The sequence below is a fragment of the Pristiophorus japonicus genome, unplaced genomic scaffold, assembly GCF_044704955.1.
Source record: "Pristiophorus japonicus isolate sPriJap1 unplaced genomic scaffold, sPriJap1.hap1 HAP1_SCAFFOLD_81, whole genome shotgun sequence".
Taxonomy (NCBI): Eukaryota; Metazoa; Chordata; class Chondrichthyes; family Pristiophoridae; genus Pristiophorus; species Pristiophorus japonicus.
Window position 1 is genome coordinate 306,542 of NW_027254729.1, and position 17,812 is coordinate 324,353.

The window sequence follows — 17,812 nt, forward strand, 5'->3', positions numbered from 1 at the left end:
CTGAACCTGTTAGAATTTCACCTTGCCTCGGGGTCAGTGCGGGTAAGTGGGACTTCGGCCGGTCTCCTTTCACAGCCCATCAGTGTCGAGAAAAGAACGGGGTATGTTACTGACATTTTTTGTTCTCAAACAGTTATAAACTCTCCAGTATATTTCACTGTTTCTTCAAGACGGTGAGATCGAGCCTGTTGTGCAAGCTTTGTTTCTTTATGAACACTTCAGCAGAACATTAAATCAACATGTGGAACTAGAATTGCTGATTGACACTGTAAGTTTGCCAACATTTAACTGCAGTGTGAGAACAATCACCAATATAATTAGGCTTCCATTACGTTCTTGCACGACATCACCCTAAGAAACCTAGTTGATCACAGCACAGATATCAGTTAATTCATTGCCAGTGCGAAAAAATACACATTTTGAACTTAGCAACGTGTACAAGACCACTGCCTGCATCGTGGGCAGTGATAACGGAACATGAGCATTAAGATTTTCGGTATCATTATACTTTACATTAACACACCTGAGCTCTGAGATGTGTTTGGGACCCATTGCCCCGAAATGAGGACTGAGTGGGTGGGGCAATTCATTCCGGGGTCAGGTTTTCTTTCAAAAAGGTGTGAGAAAACTTTGCTTCGTTCACTGTCACGCCGAAATAGTTGAGTTGGGAAGGCGTTTGACTTAAGATCCAGATGGTTCCTGGTTCAATCTCGTGTTTCAGAAATTTCTGGTTATTTCGCGTTCCCTTCATTCTAAGGGTAATGGCTGATTTTATATCGGGACAGTGGGCTGTTCAGCGGTTGCGTGATAATAATTTTCAACGTGAATTGTTTTTAGATTTAGCGCTCTTTTTCTGTTACGTTCTATTTACTCTCTGCGCAGTGTTGTAGATGAACAGTGAACAATGTTTAAGCGATGTGATGTGTTCAAGGTTTATGCAGGAAATCTGTCTCCCAGTGTGAGTTGGAAACACAATCCCCGCAGACTGAGCTTTCACGCAACGTTAACACAATTTGTGGCCGGTTAGCTCAGTTGGTTAGTGCGTGGTGCTAATAACGCCAAGGTCGCGGGTTCGATCCCCGTACGGGCCATTCCAGTGTTTTTCATAAATTTATTTCGGTTTTTGGTCACGTTCAAAATGTTTATAATGAAACAAATCCACACAGAATCCCAAGGGTTGGGAATTATTTGGAATAACAGTCAATTGCCGACGGGGTTGAGAGGCACATCTTTCTTTTTGTTTCTGTTTCTTGGTTTACTGATAAACGATGAACCGGAGGGCTGTTCCTGTAAATGCTCCAAAGTAGAAACAGACAGACAGAACGGTTCTGTCGCCTGGAGATGGGCAAAAGACTGCAGTTCAGCACAAAAACACCAAATGAAATGTTCACCCGGCACCGAGTGTGAAAAATCCCGAGAAAAGGACAGAATGAAATAGATTTCAGTGGATGCCGACCCGCACGTGATGCTGTGGATGCGCGGACATATCTGTAGTGCTCTCCACAAAAAATGCCATTTTCTCCGAACAGTTTTTCCTGGCGCGAATATGGTGAGAATTTGGAAGGAGCAAGCAGGACAGACTGTGTTGGTCTGTATGTTGGCAAGCAAATGTGCAGCAGCTTCCCTGGTGGTCTAGTGGTTAGGATTCGGCGCTTTCACCGCTGCGGCCCGGGTTCGATTCCCGGTCAGGGTACAATGTATTTTCGGCCGTTTGAACTGCAAGGCTGTTCCTGAACAAATAAACAGCTCATTGCACTCTTGCTGCCCCAACCATCAGCAGCGCATCATTCGTTGCAGTGATACAGCATACACTTCTGTGCCTTCCGTTTTAAAGTCAGCAGGAAATGAGGAGATCTCGCTCAACAAGTGCTGATTGACACCATAAATGTTGCCAATCATGGCTAACTTTAGCCTTCCGTGTACATTTTTGCGGCACATCACTCTAGCTTACCATCTGTCAATGCATTGCCAGTGTGGAAATATTCAGCATTTTAAACTTAGCTCCGTGTGCAAGACTGGAATCAGTGAATGCCTGGGCCATGGCCACTGATAATTTATCCCGAGCATTCATTTGGCCTGGGCCCCTCCTATATTGCACATTGGCTATGTTTAGCGTTCACAGGCAATTTACAAGCCCTGAATTTCCCAGCATTGAATTCATGGAGTGATTGATCTAACCGACATTCAACATCAGTATTGTTTAATCTCTCCTTTATTCGCGACACTTATCTCTCTTCAGCATAGCACTGCTATGGACTGAACCAGTTAGAATTTCACCTTGCCTCGGGGTCAGTGCGGGTAAGTGGGACTTCGGCCGGTCTCCCTTTCACAGCCCATCAGTGTCGAGAAAAGAACGGGGTATGTTACTGACATTTTATGTTCTCAAACAGTTATAAACTCTCCAGTATATTTCACTGTGTCTTCAAGACGGTGAGATCGAGCCTGTTGTGCAAGCTTTGTTTCTTTATGAACACTTCAGCAGAACATTAAATCAACATGTGGAACTAGAATTGCTGATTGACACTGTAAGTTTGCCAACATTTAACTGCAGTGTGAGAACAATCACCAATATAATTAGGCTTCCATTACGTTCTTGCACGACATCACCCTAAGAAACCTAGTTGATCACAGCACAGATATCAGTTAATTCATTGCCAGTGCGAAAAAATACACATTTTGAACTTAGCAACGTGTACAAGACCACTGCCTGCATCGTGGGCAGTGATAACGGAACATGAGCATTAAGATTTTCGGTATCATTATACTTTACATTAACACAACCTGAGCTCTGAGATGTGTTTGGGACCCATTGCCCCGAAATGAGGACTGAGTGGGTGTGGCAATTCATTCCGGGGTCAGGTTTTCTTTCAAAAAGGTGTGAGAAAACTTTGCTTCGTTCACTGTCACGCCGAAATAGTTGAGTGGGGAAGGCGTTTGACTTAAGATTCAGATGGTTCCTGGTTCAATCCCGTGTTTCAGCAATTTCTGGTTATTTCGCGTTCCCTTCATTCTAAGGGTAATGGCTGATTTTATATCGGGACAGTGGGCTGTTCAGCGGTTGCGTGATAATAATTTTCAACGTGAATTGTTTTTAGATTTAGCGCTCTTTTTCTGTTACGTTCTATTTACACTCTGCGCAGTGTTGTAGATAAACAGTGAACAATGTTTAAGCGATGTGATGTGTTCAATGTTTATGCAGGAAATCTGTCTCCCAGTGTGAGTTGGAAACACAATCCCCGCAGACTGAGCTTTCACGCAACTTAAACACAATTTGTGGCCGGTTAGCTCAGTTGGTTAGAGCGTGGTGCTAATAACGCCAAGGTCGCGGGTTCGATCCCCGTACGGGCCATTCCAGTGTTTTTCATAATTTTTATTCGGTTTTTGGTCACGTTGAAAATCAAATCTTTATAATGAAACAAATCCACACAGAATCCCAAGGGTTGGGAATTATTTGGAATAACAGTCATTTGCCGACGGGGTTGAGAGGCACATCTTTCTGTTTATTTGTGTTTCTTGGTTTGCTGATAAACGATGAACCGGAGGCCTGTTCCTGTAAATGCTCCAAAGTAGAAACAGACAGACAGAACGGTTCTGTCGCCTGGAGATGGGCAAAAGACTGCAGTTCAGGACAAAAACACCAAATGAAATGTTCACCCGGCACCGAGTGTGAAAAATCCCGAGAAAAGGACAGAATGAAATAGATTTCAGTGGATGCCGACCCGCACGTGATGCTGTGGATGCGCGGACATATCTGTAGTGCTCTCCACAAAAAATGCCATTTGCTCCGAACAGTTTTTCCTGGCGCGAATATGGTGAGAATTTGGAAGGAGCAAGCAGGACAGACTGTGTTTGTCTGCTTGTTGGCAAGCAAATGTGCAGCAGCTTCCCTGGTGGTCTAGTGGTTAGGATTCGGCGCTTTCACCGCTGCGGCCCGGGTTCGATTCCCGGTCAGGGTACAATGTATTTTCGGCCGTTTGAACTGCAAGGCTGTTCCTGAACAAATTTACAGCTCATTGCACTCTTGCTGCCCCAACCATCAGCAGCGCATCATTCGTTGCAGTGATACAGCATACACTTCTGTGCCTTCCGTTTTAAAGTCAGCAGGAAATGAGGAGATCTCGCTCAACAAGTGCTGATTGACACCGTAAATGTTGCCAATCATGGCTAACTTTTGCCTTCCGTGTACATTTTTGCGGCACATCACTCTAGCTTACCATCTGTCCATGCATTGCCAGTGTGGAAATATTCAGCATTTTAAACTTAGCTCCGTGTGCAAGACTGGAATCATTGAATGCCTGGGACATGGCCACTGATAAGTTATCCCGAGCATTCATTTGGCCTGGGCCCCTCCTATATTGCACTTTGGCTATGTTTAGCGTTCACAGGCAATTTACAAGCCCTGAATTTCCCAGCAGTGAATTCATGGAGTGATTGATCTAACCGACATACAACATCAGTATTGTTAAATCTCTCCTTTATTCGCGACACTTATCTCTCTTCAGCATAGCACTGCTATGGACTGAACCTGTTAGAATTTCACCTTGCCTCGGGGTCAGTGCGGCTAAGTGGGACTTCGGCCGGTCTCCCTTTCACAGCCCATCAGTGTCGAGAAAAGAACGGGGTATGTTACTGACATTTTTTGTTCTCAAACAGTTATAAACTCTCCAGTATATTTCACTGTTTCTTCAAGACGGTGAGATCGAGCCTGTTGTGCAAGCTTTGTTTCTTTATGAACACTTCAGCAGAACATTAAATCAACATGTGGAGCTAGAATTGCTGATTGACACTGTAAGTTTGCCAACATTTAACTGCAGTGTGAGAACAATCACCAATATAATTAGGCTTCCATTACGTTCTTGCACGACATCACCCTAAGAAACCTAGTTGATCACAGCACAGACATCAGTAAATTCATTGCCAGTGCGAAAAAATACACATTTTGAACTTAGCAACGTGTACAAGACCACTGCCTGCATCGTGGGCAGTGATAACGGAACATGAGCATTAAGATTTTCGGTATTATTATACTTTACATTAACACAACCTGAGCTCTGAGATGTGTTTGGGACCCATTGCCCCGAAATGAGGACTGAGTGGGTGGGGCAATTCATTCCGGGGTCAGGTTTTCTTTCAAAAAGGTGTGAGAAAACTTTGCTTCGTTCACTGTCACGCCGAAATAGTTGAGTTGGGAAGGCGTTTGACTTAAGATCCCGATGGTTCCTGGTTCAATCCCGTGTTTCAGCAATTTCTGGTTATTTCGCGTTCCCTTCATTCTAAGGGTAATGGCTGATTTTATATCGGGACAGTGGGCTGTTCAGCGGTTGCGTGATAATAATTTTCAACGTGAATTGTTTTTAGATTTAGCGCTCTTTTTCTGTTACGTTCTATTTACACTCTGCGCAGTGTTGTAGATGAACAGTGAACAATGTTTAAGCGATGTGATGTGTTCAAGGTTTATGCAGGAAATCTGTCTCCCAGTGTGAGGTGGAAACACAATCCCCGCAGACTGAGCTTTCACGCAACGTTAACACAATTTGTGGCCGGTTAGCTCAGTTGGTTAGAGCGTGGTGCTAATAACGCCAAGGTCGCGAGTTCGATCCCCGTACGGGCCATTCCAGTGTTTTTCATAAATTTTATTCGGTTTTTGGTCACGTTCAAAATCTTTATAATGAAACAAATCCACACAGAATCCCAAGGGTTGGGAATTATTTGGAATAACAGTCATTTGCCGACGGGGTTGAGAGGCACATCTTTCTGTTTATTTGTGTTTCTTGGTTTGCTGATAAACGATGAACCGGAGGCCTGTTCCTGTAAATGCTCCAAAGTAGAAAGAGACAGACAGAACGGTTCTGTCGCCTGGAGATGGGCAAAAGACTGCAGTTCAGGACAAAAACACCAAATGAAATGTTCACCCGGCACCGAGTGTGAAAAATCCCGAGAAAAGGACAGAATGAAATAGATTTCAGTGGATGCCGACCCGCACGTGATGCTGTGGATGCGCGGACATATCTGTAGTGCTCTCCACAAAAAATGCCATTTGCTCCGAACAGTTTTTCCTGGCGCGAATATGGTGAGAATTTGGAAGGAGCAAGCAGGACAGACTGTGTTTGTCTGCTTGTTGGCAAGCAAATGTGCAGCAGCTTCCCTGGTGGTCTAGTGGTTAGGATTCGGCGCTTTCACCGCTGCGGCCCGGGTTCGATTCCCGGTCAGGGTACAATGTATTTTCGGCCGTTTGAACTGCAAGGCTGTTCCTGAACAAATTTACAGCTCATTGCACTCTTGCTGCCCCAACCATCAGCAGCGCATCATTCGTTGCAGTGATCCAGCATACACTTCTGTGCCTTCCGTTTTAAAGTCAGCAGGAAATGACGAGTTCTCGCTCAACAAGTTCTTATTGACACCGTAAATGTTGCCAATCATGGCTAACTTCAGTCTTCCGTGTACATTTTTGCGGCACATCACTCTAGCTTACCATCAGTCAAGGCATTGCCAGTGTGGAAAGATTCAGCATTTTCAACTTAGCAACGTGTGCAAGTTTTGAATCAGTGAATGCCTGGGCCATGGGCACTGATAACTTATCCTGAACATTCATTTGGCCTGGGCCCTTCCTATATTGCACATTGGCTCACTTTGTGTCTATGTTTAGCGTTCACAGGCGATTTACAAGCTCTGAATTTCCAAGCAGAGAATTCATGGAGTGCTTGATATAACCGACATTCAACATCAGTATTGTTAAATCTCTCCCTGATTCGCGACACTTATCTCTCTTCAGTATAGCACTGCTATGGACTCAACCTGTTATAATTTCACCTTGGCTCGGGGTCAGTGCGGCTCAGTAGGACTTCGGCCGGACTCCCTTTCACAGCCCACCAGTGTCGAGAAAAGAACGGGGTATTTTACTGACATTTTATGTTCTCAAGCAGTTATAAACTCTCCAGTATATTTCACTGTGTCTTCAAGACGGTGAGATCGAACCTGTTGTGCAAGCTTTGTTGCTTTATGAACACTTCAGCAGAACATTAAATCAACATATGGAACTAGAATTGCTGATTGACATTGTAAGTTTGCCAACATTTAACTGCAGAATGAGAACAATCACCAATATAATTAGGCTTCCATTACGTTCTTGCACCACATCACCCGAAGAAACTTGGTTGATCACAGCACAGATATCAGTCAATTCATTGCCAGTGCGAAAAAATACACAATTTGATATTAGCAACGTGTACAAGACCACTGCCTGGATCGTGGGCAGTGATAACGGAAAATGAGCATTAAAATTTTCGGTATCATTATACATTAAAGTAACACAACCTGAGCTCCGAAATGTGTTTGGGACCCATTGCCCCGAAATGAGGACAGAGTGGGCGGGGCAATTCCTTCCGGGGTCAGGTTTTCTTTCAATAAGATGTGAGAAAACTTTGCTTCGTTCACTGTCAGGCCGAAATATTTCAGTTGGGAAGGCGTTTGACTGAAAATCCAGATGGTTCCTGGTTCAATCCCGTGTTTCAGCAATATCTGGTTATTTCGCAATAACAATTCTATATCCATCCAGTGTGGAAGGAGGGAGATTCTACAATCTTCTGCAGATGGGTGTACTGATGCATTCCCCTAAATACTTTGTTTTATCGGTGAGGGGAGGGAAGAAGATGTATTTGAAGCCCGGAACATCGCGGGTGGTGTGTGTGTGTGGAAGTGTGTGTGGTGGTCTTGCTAAAAACTAGGCCCCACACACCACTGAAGCACCCCTCCCCCATTGCCTAGCCTGGGATAGCTGGCGCGACCTGGCTAAAGATTTGTTAATCACCCCAATTAGCATCGTTTGGAGTACTGTGCCTCGGTGGCTCCAGTTGCCCCAGGTGAAGACATCTTCTCCCCCCACCCGAAGACCATTCTTGAGACTTTGTCCTTTCACTATCTGGGGGGTGCATCCCAGCAACAGCTGCTCATCGCTGTGATGGGAGAGCTGCCCTCACAGCTTCCCTCATTCCCACCCCCCATTCTCTCCCTCTGTCACACTCTCTGTCTCTCCCCTCTCTCTCTCTGGGAGCCCCTTTCCTCTTTAACTAAACAAATTAAGACAACTGAGCAGAGGCAGCAAGGCCCCTCCCCAAATCGTTAACTGGGGGAGAGGTGTGCCTCCTTAAGAGCTCCCTCTGCTCATATATTAAACGAGGCCGTTAAGACCATTGAGGCCTGTGAGTTTGGGGTGAGTGCAGCACTTAAACGAACCCCGTGATGGCGACACCATCCACGCCGGTGACAGGGCCAATGAAGAATTATGCGCAGGTGGCATCCTTAGCCACGGCGCCTCCTGCGCCTCCTGCTGCCCTGCCACCATTCAGACTAAAAGCGAAGAAACATGCGGTCAAGAACTACACTCACCCCACAATGAGCATTCACTAGTGCGTGCGGGCGATTGCTGGGGTAGTCGGCCCCTCGGCCATTGTCGCAGCCTCCAAAATGTCTGGGAAGGCTTTGTTCGTCCTGGGGTCGGAGCGGGCGGTGTCCATGGCCCTCGCAAAGGGGCACACGGTGGGGGGGGGCGTTCCTGTCGGTGGACCGCCTCGAGGCCACCGCGCAGAGGGTCATTCTCTCAAACATCCCGCCGTTTGTTCCCGCTGAGATCCTCCTCCCTCACCTACACCAACTGGGGGAGGTAAGGTCAGGGTATTAACCCCATATTAACCTCAGGGAGAGCAGCCTGCGCCACATCTTCTCCTTCCGCCGCCAGCTCTTTGTCCAGCTGGCGCTGGAGGAGAATACAGAGGGATCATTCAATGTGGTGGATGAGGGGACTGCCTACCGCATCTTCTGGATGTCGGACGGCGCGCGGCGCCATGCCTGGAGGGAGGTGGGGTACGTTCGTAAGAAGTGCCCCGCCTCCAAGACCGCCAAACCACCAAAGGCGGCCAAGGCTGGCGCCGCCGCCACGCCTCCCCCTAGTAGCGTCCGCGTACCGGGAGCCGTAGGTGCGTGGGTATCGTTGCAGGCATTTGTTGTACGGCCTCCGGTAGGGGGGAGAGAGAGTGTCTGGGTGGAAAGAAGGCGTGGAGGAAGACTAAAAATCTCGAGGCGGGTCCCCTCAGTGCGCCGGAGAGTCCAATCACCGCGCTCAGTCCAAACCTGTCACCGGCGAGCGCGGGGTGCCGTGAGCCCGTACCCGAGCCCTCAACCAATACCGCAGGGGGGCTCAGATGCGGGCAAGAAAAACAAAAGGGGGGAGCGGTGCGGGAGGCCTCGGCAGACATTGAGTTCTCCCTGCCTCCGGGCCCCCCCAGGGAAAAAAGGAAGCGCCGCTCCAATGAGGCGGAGGGGAACAACATCCCTTCGTCCCTCGTCCCCCACCAGCGCCCACAAACTGCGCCGTAGGCCGGAGGAATCTGTCCCCGGGGAGGGGGAGACAGTCGAGGCTGCACAGCCTCTGCCTCCTGGGGATGGAAAGGAAGATCTGCCTTTCGTGGGGGGCGTGGGGCCGGCAGAAGAATGCGTTGCCGCCAGCCGAACGTCCTGGGGACTGAGGCGGGCGGGGCTGAAAAGGCCGAACCTGAGCCTGCCCACCAAACAATCAATAACTCAAGGGACTTGCTCGATCCGGCAGTAAAAGGAAATGTTAAAATGTTTTATGAATAATCCACACGCTGGTCTCGGTCAAGTCGTCGAGTACCCGGCCCTGTGGACGGTGAATGAAGCGAAGAAGGCCGCACTGAAGGACGTGCAGTTCGTCGGGTCCCGAGGCGCATTCGTGAGGTCGCGCATCCGGTTCCTGCGGGATCTGGACCGCGGCTCCCCCTTCTTCTACTCGTTGGAATAAAGACAGGTTGTCGTTCAGCAGCTCTTGACACTGCTGGCCGATGACGGCTCTCTCGTCTCGGATCCGGAGGGCGTCATCAACATGGCCCGAGACTATTAAGGGGCTCTATTCTCTCCGGAGCCGTCGCAGCGAGGAAGTGCGTAGAGTTTTGTGGGAGGACCTGCTGAAGGTCGGCCCGGAGGGCGCCGAAAATCTGGAAGCTTCACTAAGCCTGGCGGAGCTGACCGGCGCTCACGACCTGCAGTCGAGGGGAAAATCCCCGGGGCTGGTCGGGCTGACCGTGGAGTTACACAGGGCGTTCTGGGACGTCCTGCTGGGAGACTACGCGCGGATCCTGGGGGAAAGTCTGGAGACCGGGGAGATGCCCCTCTCTTGGCGCAGGGCAGGCATCGTCCTGCTGCCTAAGAAGGGCGATCTCCGCCTCTTTAAGTACTGGAGCCCGGTCTCCTTCCTCAGCACGGACTACAAAGTCTTCGCCAGGGCGATGTCTGCTCGCCTTGGCACCGTGTTGGACCACATGATCCACCCCGACTAGTCCTACACGGTCCCGGGCCGGACAATCCACGACAACATCCATCTGGTCCAGGACCTCATCCATTATTCCCAGGAGGCTGGTCTGTCGATCGCCTTCCTATCTCTCGACCAGGAGAAGGCGTTCGACAGGGTGGATCATGATTATCTGTTCGGAACTCTGCGCGCTTTCAGGTTCGGGATGCATTTCGTCGCTCGGATCCGACCTTTGTACGCCACGGCTGAGTGTCTGATTAAGGTTAACGTGTCCTTGTCGGCGCCCCTTCGCTTTCGGAATAGGGTGAACCAGGGATGCCCCATGTCCGGCCAGTTATATGCCTTTTGCGTGGAGCCTATCCTGTGCCTCCTCCGGATGAGGACTGGCTGTGCAAGGACTGGGCGTGGAGGTCGTCCTCTCAGCTTACGCCGATGACGTGCTCCTCACGGTAGGGGATCCTGCTGACCTGCGGAGGATGCGTGAGTGCCAGGAGATTTACTCGGCCGCATCCTCCGCCAGGATCAACTGGGAGAAATGTTCCAGACTCCTGTTGGGTCAGTGGCGGGTGGACTCCCTGCCGGAGGAGCTCAGGCCTTTTGCCTGGAGCACGACCCATCTCCTCTATCTGGGAGTCAACATTAGCCCCAACGAGGAAGCCTAGCCGGTGAACTGGCAAGAGCTGGAGTCCAAGGTCGCCGCTCGCCTAGGACGCCAGACAGGACTGCTCCGAGTGCTGTCCTGCAGGAGTCGAGCGCAAGTCCTAAACCAGCTGTTGGCCGCTATGCTGTGGTACCGGCTGGTCACTTTGACCCCTCCTCCTACGCTTGTCGCCAAGATACAGAAGAAGCTGGTGGACATCTTCTGGAACAACAGGAAGCACTGGGTCTCTGCCGTGGTCTTGAGTCTCCCGCTTAGGGAGGGCGGTCAGTCGTTGGTGTGCGTCAGCACCCATCTAGCGACTTTCCGTCTTCAGACCCTGCAGAGATACCTTTACGTCGAGCCCCCTCCTCGGTGGCGTGCTCTGGTGATATATTTCTTCCGCCAGCAGCACGGCCTTAATTACTACAAGCAGCTCCTGTTTGTGAGCTTGGCGGGAGTAAGGACCGCCGTCCAGGAGCTGCCTGTCTTTTGCAAGGAACTCACCAGGGTCTGGAACAAAGTCTCCACCAAGCGCTGCTCTCCACCGGCTGAGTGGTGGCTGTCCTGCAGGAGCCGCTGCTCGGGAATCCGTACCTCCACGACCGAGGTTTTAGGTGGCGGACGGACGAGATGGCTGTGGCTGGTGAGGTGACCAGGGTCAGGGACCTGCTCGATGGCAGGGGAGCGGGTTGGATGGCGCCATACCTGCTGGCACGGCGCCTAAATTCGGTCGACGTCCGCCGCGCGGCCGATGGCATCGAGTCGCCAAAAACAGCTTTGAGCCCTGACGCCGTTAGGTGTGTCGAGGAGGCTCATGCACATGGGGAGATCTCGTCCGAACTGACCCCCGTCCGGACGGAATTCCTCATCGGCGCCAAACCCCGGAAACTCCCTCAGGAGCCGGCGCCTCACAACTTGAGCCGCCTCGAGGAAAACACCTCCCTGCCTTTCAGTTCCGCACGGAGGGTTTTCCTGTACGGGCTGCTCCTGCACACTCTCAACTTTGCCATCCTCGCCTGCCGTCCGGACACGCCATGGCGTACCATCTTGCCGTCCGGAGGAGGCGGGGGTCCCCGATGGAGTGCACTCTACGCAGGAGTCCACCCACTGTTTATCGCGGACTTGGCCTGGAGGGTGGTGCACGGAGCAGTCCCGTGCTACAAATGTTTTAGCCAGTTCACGGGCTCCCAGGCCGCCTGCAATTTCTACGGTCTGGAAGAGTCCATGTTGCACGTTTTTATTGAATGTACGAGGTTGCAGCCCCCGTTCCAATATTTAAACGGGCTGCTCCTGAAATTCTGGCTGCACTTCAATCCCACACTCCTGAGCTTTGGGCACCCTGTGCGGATGGGTGCGGGTAGTTCGGAGGACATCCTCGTAGGACTGCTCCTGGGCATGGCCAAGGGTGCCATCAACCGGTCGAGGCAGCGGGCGGTCGGGGGGCGTCGTTCAGCCTGACTGCCTGCCTCTCTTCTGCGCGTACATCCGCGCCAGGGTGTCCTTAGAAATGGAGCACGCGGTGTCCACCGGTACGCTCGCGGCCTTCCGTGAGAGGTTGGCGCCGGAGACATTGGAGTGCACCACCGGCAACCAAATTTTAATTTGATTTTATGTTTTAAAGTTTAATTTGTTTTAATTGCCGGTTTTTTATAGTGTCCCCCTCCCCATTTATAGGGGGCACTTGTAAAAAGATATGATTTTATTGCCAAATAAAATCACAAAACAAAACAAAAAAAAAAGTTAAAAACACTCCCCCAAAAAAACCAAAAAAAGGGGCAGTTGAAAAATGTTTGGAGTGTCCCCCAGCTCGGGGGTCACTTGACCTAATGTTTATGTGTCTCCTCGAAAAGAGTTGTGTCTGTTTAAAGGGGCAGTATCACTGTGCCTCTTTCATCATCATCATCATCATCATCATGGTGGACAGTTCCTGGGGATGGAGGAAGACTTGCTTCCAGTGTAAAGGTGAATTGTCAGGTGACTGAACAGCCCAAGTGAATGAGAGTGTATGTCACAGGTGGTACCGACAGTGGTTGAGGGAAAGGGAGGGTGGGACAGGTTTACCACTCACTCTTTCCGCTGCCTCAGCTTGATTTCTGCACACTCTCGGCGATGGTCAGTGCCCTCCTGGATACACTTCCTCCACTTTGGACGGTCTGTGACCAGGGACTCCCAGATGTCGGTGGGGATGTTACATTTTATCAGTGAGGCTTTGAGGGTGTCCTTGTAACGTTCCCTCTGCCCACCTGGGGCTCGCTGGCCGTGTCGGAGTTCCGAGTACAGCACTTGCTTTGGGAGTCTGGTGTGGGACATGTGGACAATGTGGCCTGCCCAGAAAGCTGGTCGAGTGTGGTCAGTGCTTTGATGCTGGGGATGTTGGTCTGATCGAGAACACTGACGTTGGTGTGTCTGTCCTCCCTGGGGATGTGTAGGATCTTGCGGAGACAGCGTTGGTGGTATTTCTCCAGCGACTTGGGGTGTCTCTGTGCCTGTTTCAATTTGCATTATCTCTGCCCATGTTTAAAGGGAGAGGGGTGAAATTTTACTCCTTTGGGTCTCCTGTCAGTGCCCCGGCTGGCGATAACGGGCTGTAACTGAGTTTGTGACCGGACTCGGTGAGAACAGCACCTCCTGCTAAATCTGTCGGGAGTTTTGAGGTGGCCGTAACACGTTGCGCCTCACTTTGCTGCGCTCCGTGATGCTGATGTTATCGACGTGCACAGCGCCCCGGCTCAAACACTGGCTCTCGCCCCCTGGTTCTGACCCAACAGCTTCAGCAGTCGCCGTTCAGTCGGATGTCGGCTTGTGGAGCGCTATTTACAGGCGCCATCTTCCGGTTTACTTTTAATCGTCCATTAATGCTTCTTTCTTAGTTTCACACAGTCTCTGTTGCTGTTTAAAGGGAATGAGTCGCTGTGCCCATTCAAAGGGAATGTCTTTGGATTCTCATATTACTTCACACAGGTATGCCCCAATTTGTGATTTTTCAAACACAACAGGCAGTGAGGTCAGCACCAGTGACACCCAACCTCAATGCTCACATCAGCATCCACCCCATGCCCGACCTGCCCTGGGCCTGTTTGATGGGACAGTTTAGAGGGAGTTTTTCTCTGTATCTAACCTGGGCTATACCTGCTCTGGGAGTGTTTGATTGAACAGTGATGAGGGAGCTTTACTCTGTATCTGTAAATGTCTTGAGAATGTTTGATGGTATAGTTTAGAGGGAGCTTTACTCTGTATCGAACCCGTGTTGTATCTGCCCTGGGAGTGTTTGATGGGCTGTGTGGAGGGAGCTTTAATCTGTATTAACCCGTGCTGTACCTGCCCTGGAAGTGTTTGATGGGACAGTGTAGAGGGAGCTTTACTCTATATCTCACCCGTGCTGCACCTGCCCTTGGAGTGTTTGTTGGGACAGTGTAGAGGGAGCTTTACTCTGTATCTAATCCGTGCTGTACGTGCCCTGCGAGTGTTTGTTGGAACAGTGCAGAGGGAAGTTTACTCTCTTTAGAATCCCCTGAGAAGGGCCAGGGCCCAGATTGTTGAACATAACCAAGGGGGAAAGAGGAGGAGAGAAGGGTAGATAATCAAGGAGACAGGACTGAGGGACACCAAGCTTCAGCGTTAAAGCATGCAGACTTCAGGAGGGGCAGACTTAGTTCAGTAGTTTTAGGATCCAGGTAGAGAACAAGGAGCAGATGGGGAGACTTTTGTGGATTCCAGCACAGTGAGGATGTAGGAAGAGATGTTCTGTAGTGCCGTGTATTAGGGCTGCAAGAGGGACAAGGGAGAAAATGTCAGAGGAGTAATTACTGCAGCAATGTCCATAAAAAGTGAGAGATAGAAGGTGGGCGTTAGAGTGGACCATGGACAGCCTGTTAAACTGTCTGTTTGCTGTCACCAGCTTTCCTTCTGTTAAAAAAAGCCGCCTGTAGCCTAGTGACACAAATAGCCCATTAAACTACAGCAAAGTCCTTTGGTCTGGTGAGAACTCCCTTTGTGAAACATCAGTTGTTGTTAAAGCTTGTCATTCTGACACCTCACAATGAGAAATGAACTTCAGAACTGCCGACACCATCAGCTTTAAGGAGTTAATCCCCTTTGGAGATTGGATTGCCCATTGAGATTGACTAAATTGATGTTAAACCAACAATGCTGCTTTACCCTGTGACAATAACAGATTATCAGAATATTTCCCATAGGTTAAAATCCAATATTATAGTGACTCACTTTCCTGGATGGTTGGACTGGATCCTGTGATGTGAGAAACGTTTATTTCGTGTCAGACTTGGACATCTTGCAGATCTATCTTTTAAAAAGTTGTGGGAACTCAGTTCTGAAATGGATTCCACATAGTTTGTAACAAGTGCTCAATCAGCTCGCCTATGTTACGAGACATCAAGGACTCGACACACTGAGTGTGTGTGAAACAAAACTGATTTATTTAACATTGAAACAGATTAAACTCCAGCACAGTTAAAGGGATTACTCACATCAGCTTAACCAAACACTAACTGCCCGAATGAATATGGTTGAAGCCTGGATTTGATTAACAGTAACAGCAGAATGCAACCCCTGAATCACTTGTGAACTCGCTGGTGTGTCAGCACGTTGGAAAAATTAGTGAATCCCTTGGCACACTCACGGCAGGTGAACGGTCTCTCCCCAGTGTGAATGCAGTGGTGTGTCAGCAGATTCTTTGTGCGTTGAAAGCTCCTCCCACAGTCAGAACATTTAAAAGGTATGTTATCGGTGTGAACAAGCTGGTGTATCCTGAGGTTGGATGACTGAGTGAATCTCATCCCACACACCGAGCAGGAGATGGCTTTTTCCCAGTGTGAACTCGCTTGTGGGTCAGCAGGTTAGATGAACGAGTGAATCCCTTTCCAGATACGGAGCAGGTGAATGACCTTTCCATGGTGTGAACTCGCTGGTATTTCAGTAGGTTGGGCGAGTGAGCAAATGTCTTTGCAGAGTTAGAGCACCTAAACGATCACTCGCCAATGTGAACTCGCTGGTGTGCCAGGGTGTGGTTGGATTGAGAAAATCCCTTTCTACACTGCGCAGGTGAATGGCTTCTCCCTAGTATAAATTTGCTTGTGTTTCGCAGGTACGATGATTTTTTTGGAAGTCTTCAGACAGTAAGTGCAACTGAACAGCCTCTCCCGAGTGTGACTGCCTCGATGAATTTCCAGCTGGGACGGGTAATTGAATCTCTTCCTGCAGTCCCCATATTTCCACGGTTTCTCCGTGGTGCGGGTGTCTTTGTGTCTCTCCAGGTTGGACGAACAGTTGAAGCCTCGTCCACACACATTACACGTGTAAGGTTTCTCCCCGCTGTCAATGGTGCGATGTTTTTTCAGATTGTGTAACTGATTAAAGCTCTTTCCACAGGCAGTACACTGGAACACTTTCGCTCGTGTGTGTGTGTGAGAGAGAGTCTCGGTGCTTTTCCCGTCACACTGATGTTTGAAATCTTTTCCCACACACACAACAAACGTTTAACCTTCCACATTCAAAGGCCGATGATATTGGGGCCCTGGTGAATGAAGTGACTCTGTCAGACCTTAATGTGATGTTGGGTTTGAGTGTGCAGTCTGTAAATACTACCCTTCTCACAGCCTGTAACAGGAGTTTACAAAAGCATCAAAAGTCCAGGATAGGAACTCACAACATTGGCCTGGAAATCCTGGCCTCCCCGGATCCGTATGGAGCGTGCAAGGACCCGGGAAGGCATCGCAAAAGCCAGTTTCCAGCACACAATGAGCTTCACAGATCCAACGCATATCGGGAGCGAGGAGATTTGCATGGGCAAGATTTCAGGATTTACCCATATCTTACAAAGCAAATGTCCTCAAACCTCTTGCACCAGATAAAAGCAGGAGCATAGCCTACTTTTACAGGCGTAAGTGTTTTAAAACACACTTAAAACAGAAAATAACATTTAAAAAAAAACTTTATTTTTTTAGAAACCCTGCCCACTAGATTATTTTAAACCATAATTTAAAAAACCTTTTTAAAAACTCGCAAATGTTTTTTTCCCGAATATATTTATTAACTTTAATTTCAATTACGGTGTGTTTATAATTTTTTATTTGGTGTTATTGTGTTTGTTTTTTTTCTCAATTAACAGCAATGAGAATTCGGAGATAGGGAGATCCGCTTACTGTTAATTGAGAATGCTTTACCTGATTGGTTGAGCAGTCACACGTGACTGCATCTCCTGCGTGGGAACCTGGAGGAGGGGAGTGCGCTTTGCAGTGCGGGAAGAGAAGGCCTCCCCACCGGAATCTCACACTTCTCCGGGAACAGGTACTTTCATGCACATTTTTCAGGTCAGAGGCATTTGCCCGTGGTTCTTTTTCGAGGCCTGAGCCCCACAGCAGGTGTGCATAGCGGATGATGCGGAGTGTTTTCTCTCGGGAGTGGCCTGGGCCACCACTCGGGCTGAGTGAGGCCCGCGTCCCCCCCGCCCCACCGGGGTTTATTAACCCGCTCCCTCACTCCCGCCCATATCTCATCTACTGCGCATGCTCAGCTCACACTGCCGGACAGATTGACGTGCCTCCCGACCAATAGGAAGAGCGAAGAGCGCAGTGCAGGGCTGGAGGACGGACCAGGCGGTTGGTCCTTCAACCAATCGGAGTGTGCGAAGGGCGGAGTTGGCTCAGCGGGCGGGGCTTGCGGCCCCCAGTGGGCAGGGCCGAGTCTGAATCTCCCTCACTGTCTGCGCAGGCAGTGGAGGCGGACTTCGATTGGACAGGCAGTTCCGGGAGACAGGAGGGGATTGTGGCCGCAGGGCAGGACTAGGACCCACTGGTGGGCTGGGAAGCTCTGTCAACACCCGGTGTCGGCCT

At 49.7% G+C, this 17,812-nt stretch overlaps 6 non-coding genes and 1 pseudogene across 6 annotated transcripts; 6 read left to right on the forward strand and 1 right to left on the reverse strand.

Moving 5' to 3' along the window:
• Positions 1-1,017: 1,017 nt before the first annotated feature.
• Positions 1,018-1,091, forward strand: trnai-aau (transfer RNA isoleucine (anticodon AAU)). The gene has a single exon. It is a non-coding gene; the product is annotated as a tRNA-Ile (tRNA).
• Positions 1,092-1,621: 530 nt separating this feature from the next.
• On the forward strand, positions 1,622-1,693 carry trnae-uuc (transfer RNA glutamic acid (anticodon UUC)). Its single transcript has one exon. It is a non-coding gene; the product is annotated as a tRNA-Glu (tRNA).
• Positions 1,694-3,275: 1,582 nt separating this feature from the next.
• trnai-aau (transfer RNA isoleucine (anticodon AAU)) lies at positions 3,276-3,349 on the forward strand. Its single transcript has one exon. It is a non-coding gene; the product is annotated as a tRNA-Ile (tRNA).
• Positions 3,350-3,884: 535 nt separating this feature from the next.
• On the forward strand, positions 3,885-3,956 carry trnae-uuc (transfer RNA glutamic acid (anticodon UUC)). Its single transcript has one exon. It is a non-coding gene; the product is annotated as a tRNA-Glu (tRNA).
• A 1,582-nt stretch (positions 3,957-5,538) lies between these two features.
• Positions 5,539-5,612, forward strand: trnai-aau (transfer RNA isoleucine (anticodon AAU)). The gene has a single exon. It is a non-coding gene; the product is annotated as a tRNA-Ile (tRNA).
• A 530-nt stretch (positions 5,613-6,142) lies between these two features.
• Positions 6,143-6,214, forward strand: trnae-uuc (transfer RNA glutamic acid (anticodon UUC)). Its single transcript has one exon. It is a non-coding gene; the product is annotated as a tRNA-Glu (tRNA).
• Positions 6,215-15,753: 9,539 nt separating this feature from the next.
• LOC139257140 (zinc finger protein 585A-like) overlaps positions 15,754-17,812 on the reverse strand; it is a 1,288,295-nt pseudogene continuing 1,286,236 nt past the window's right edge.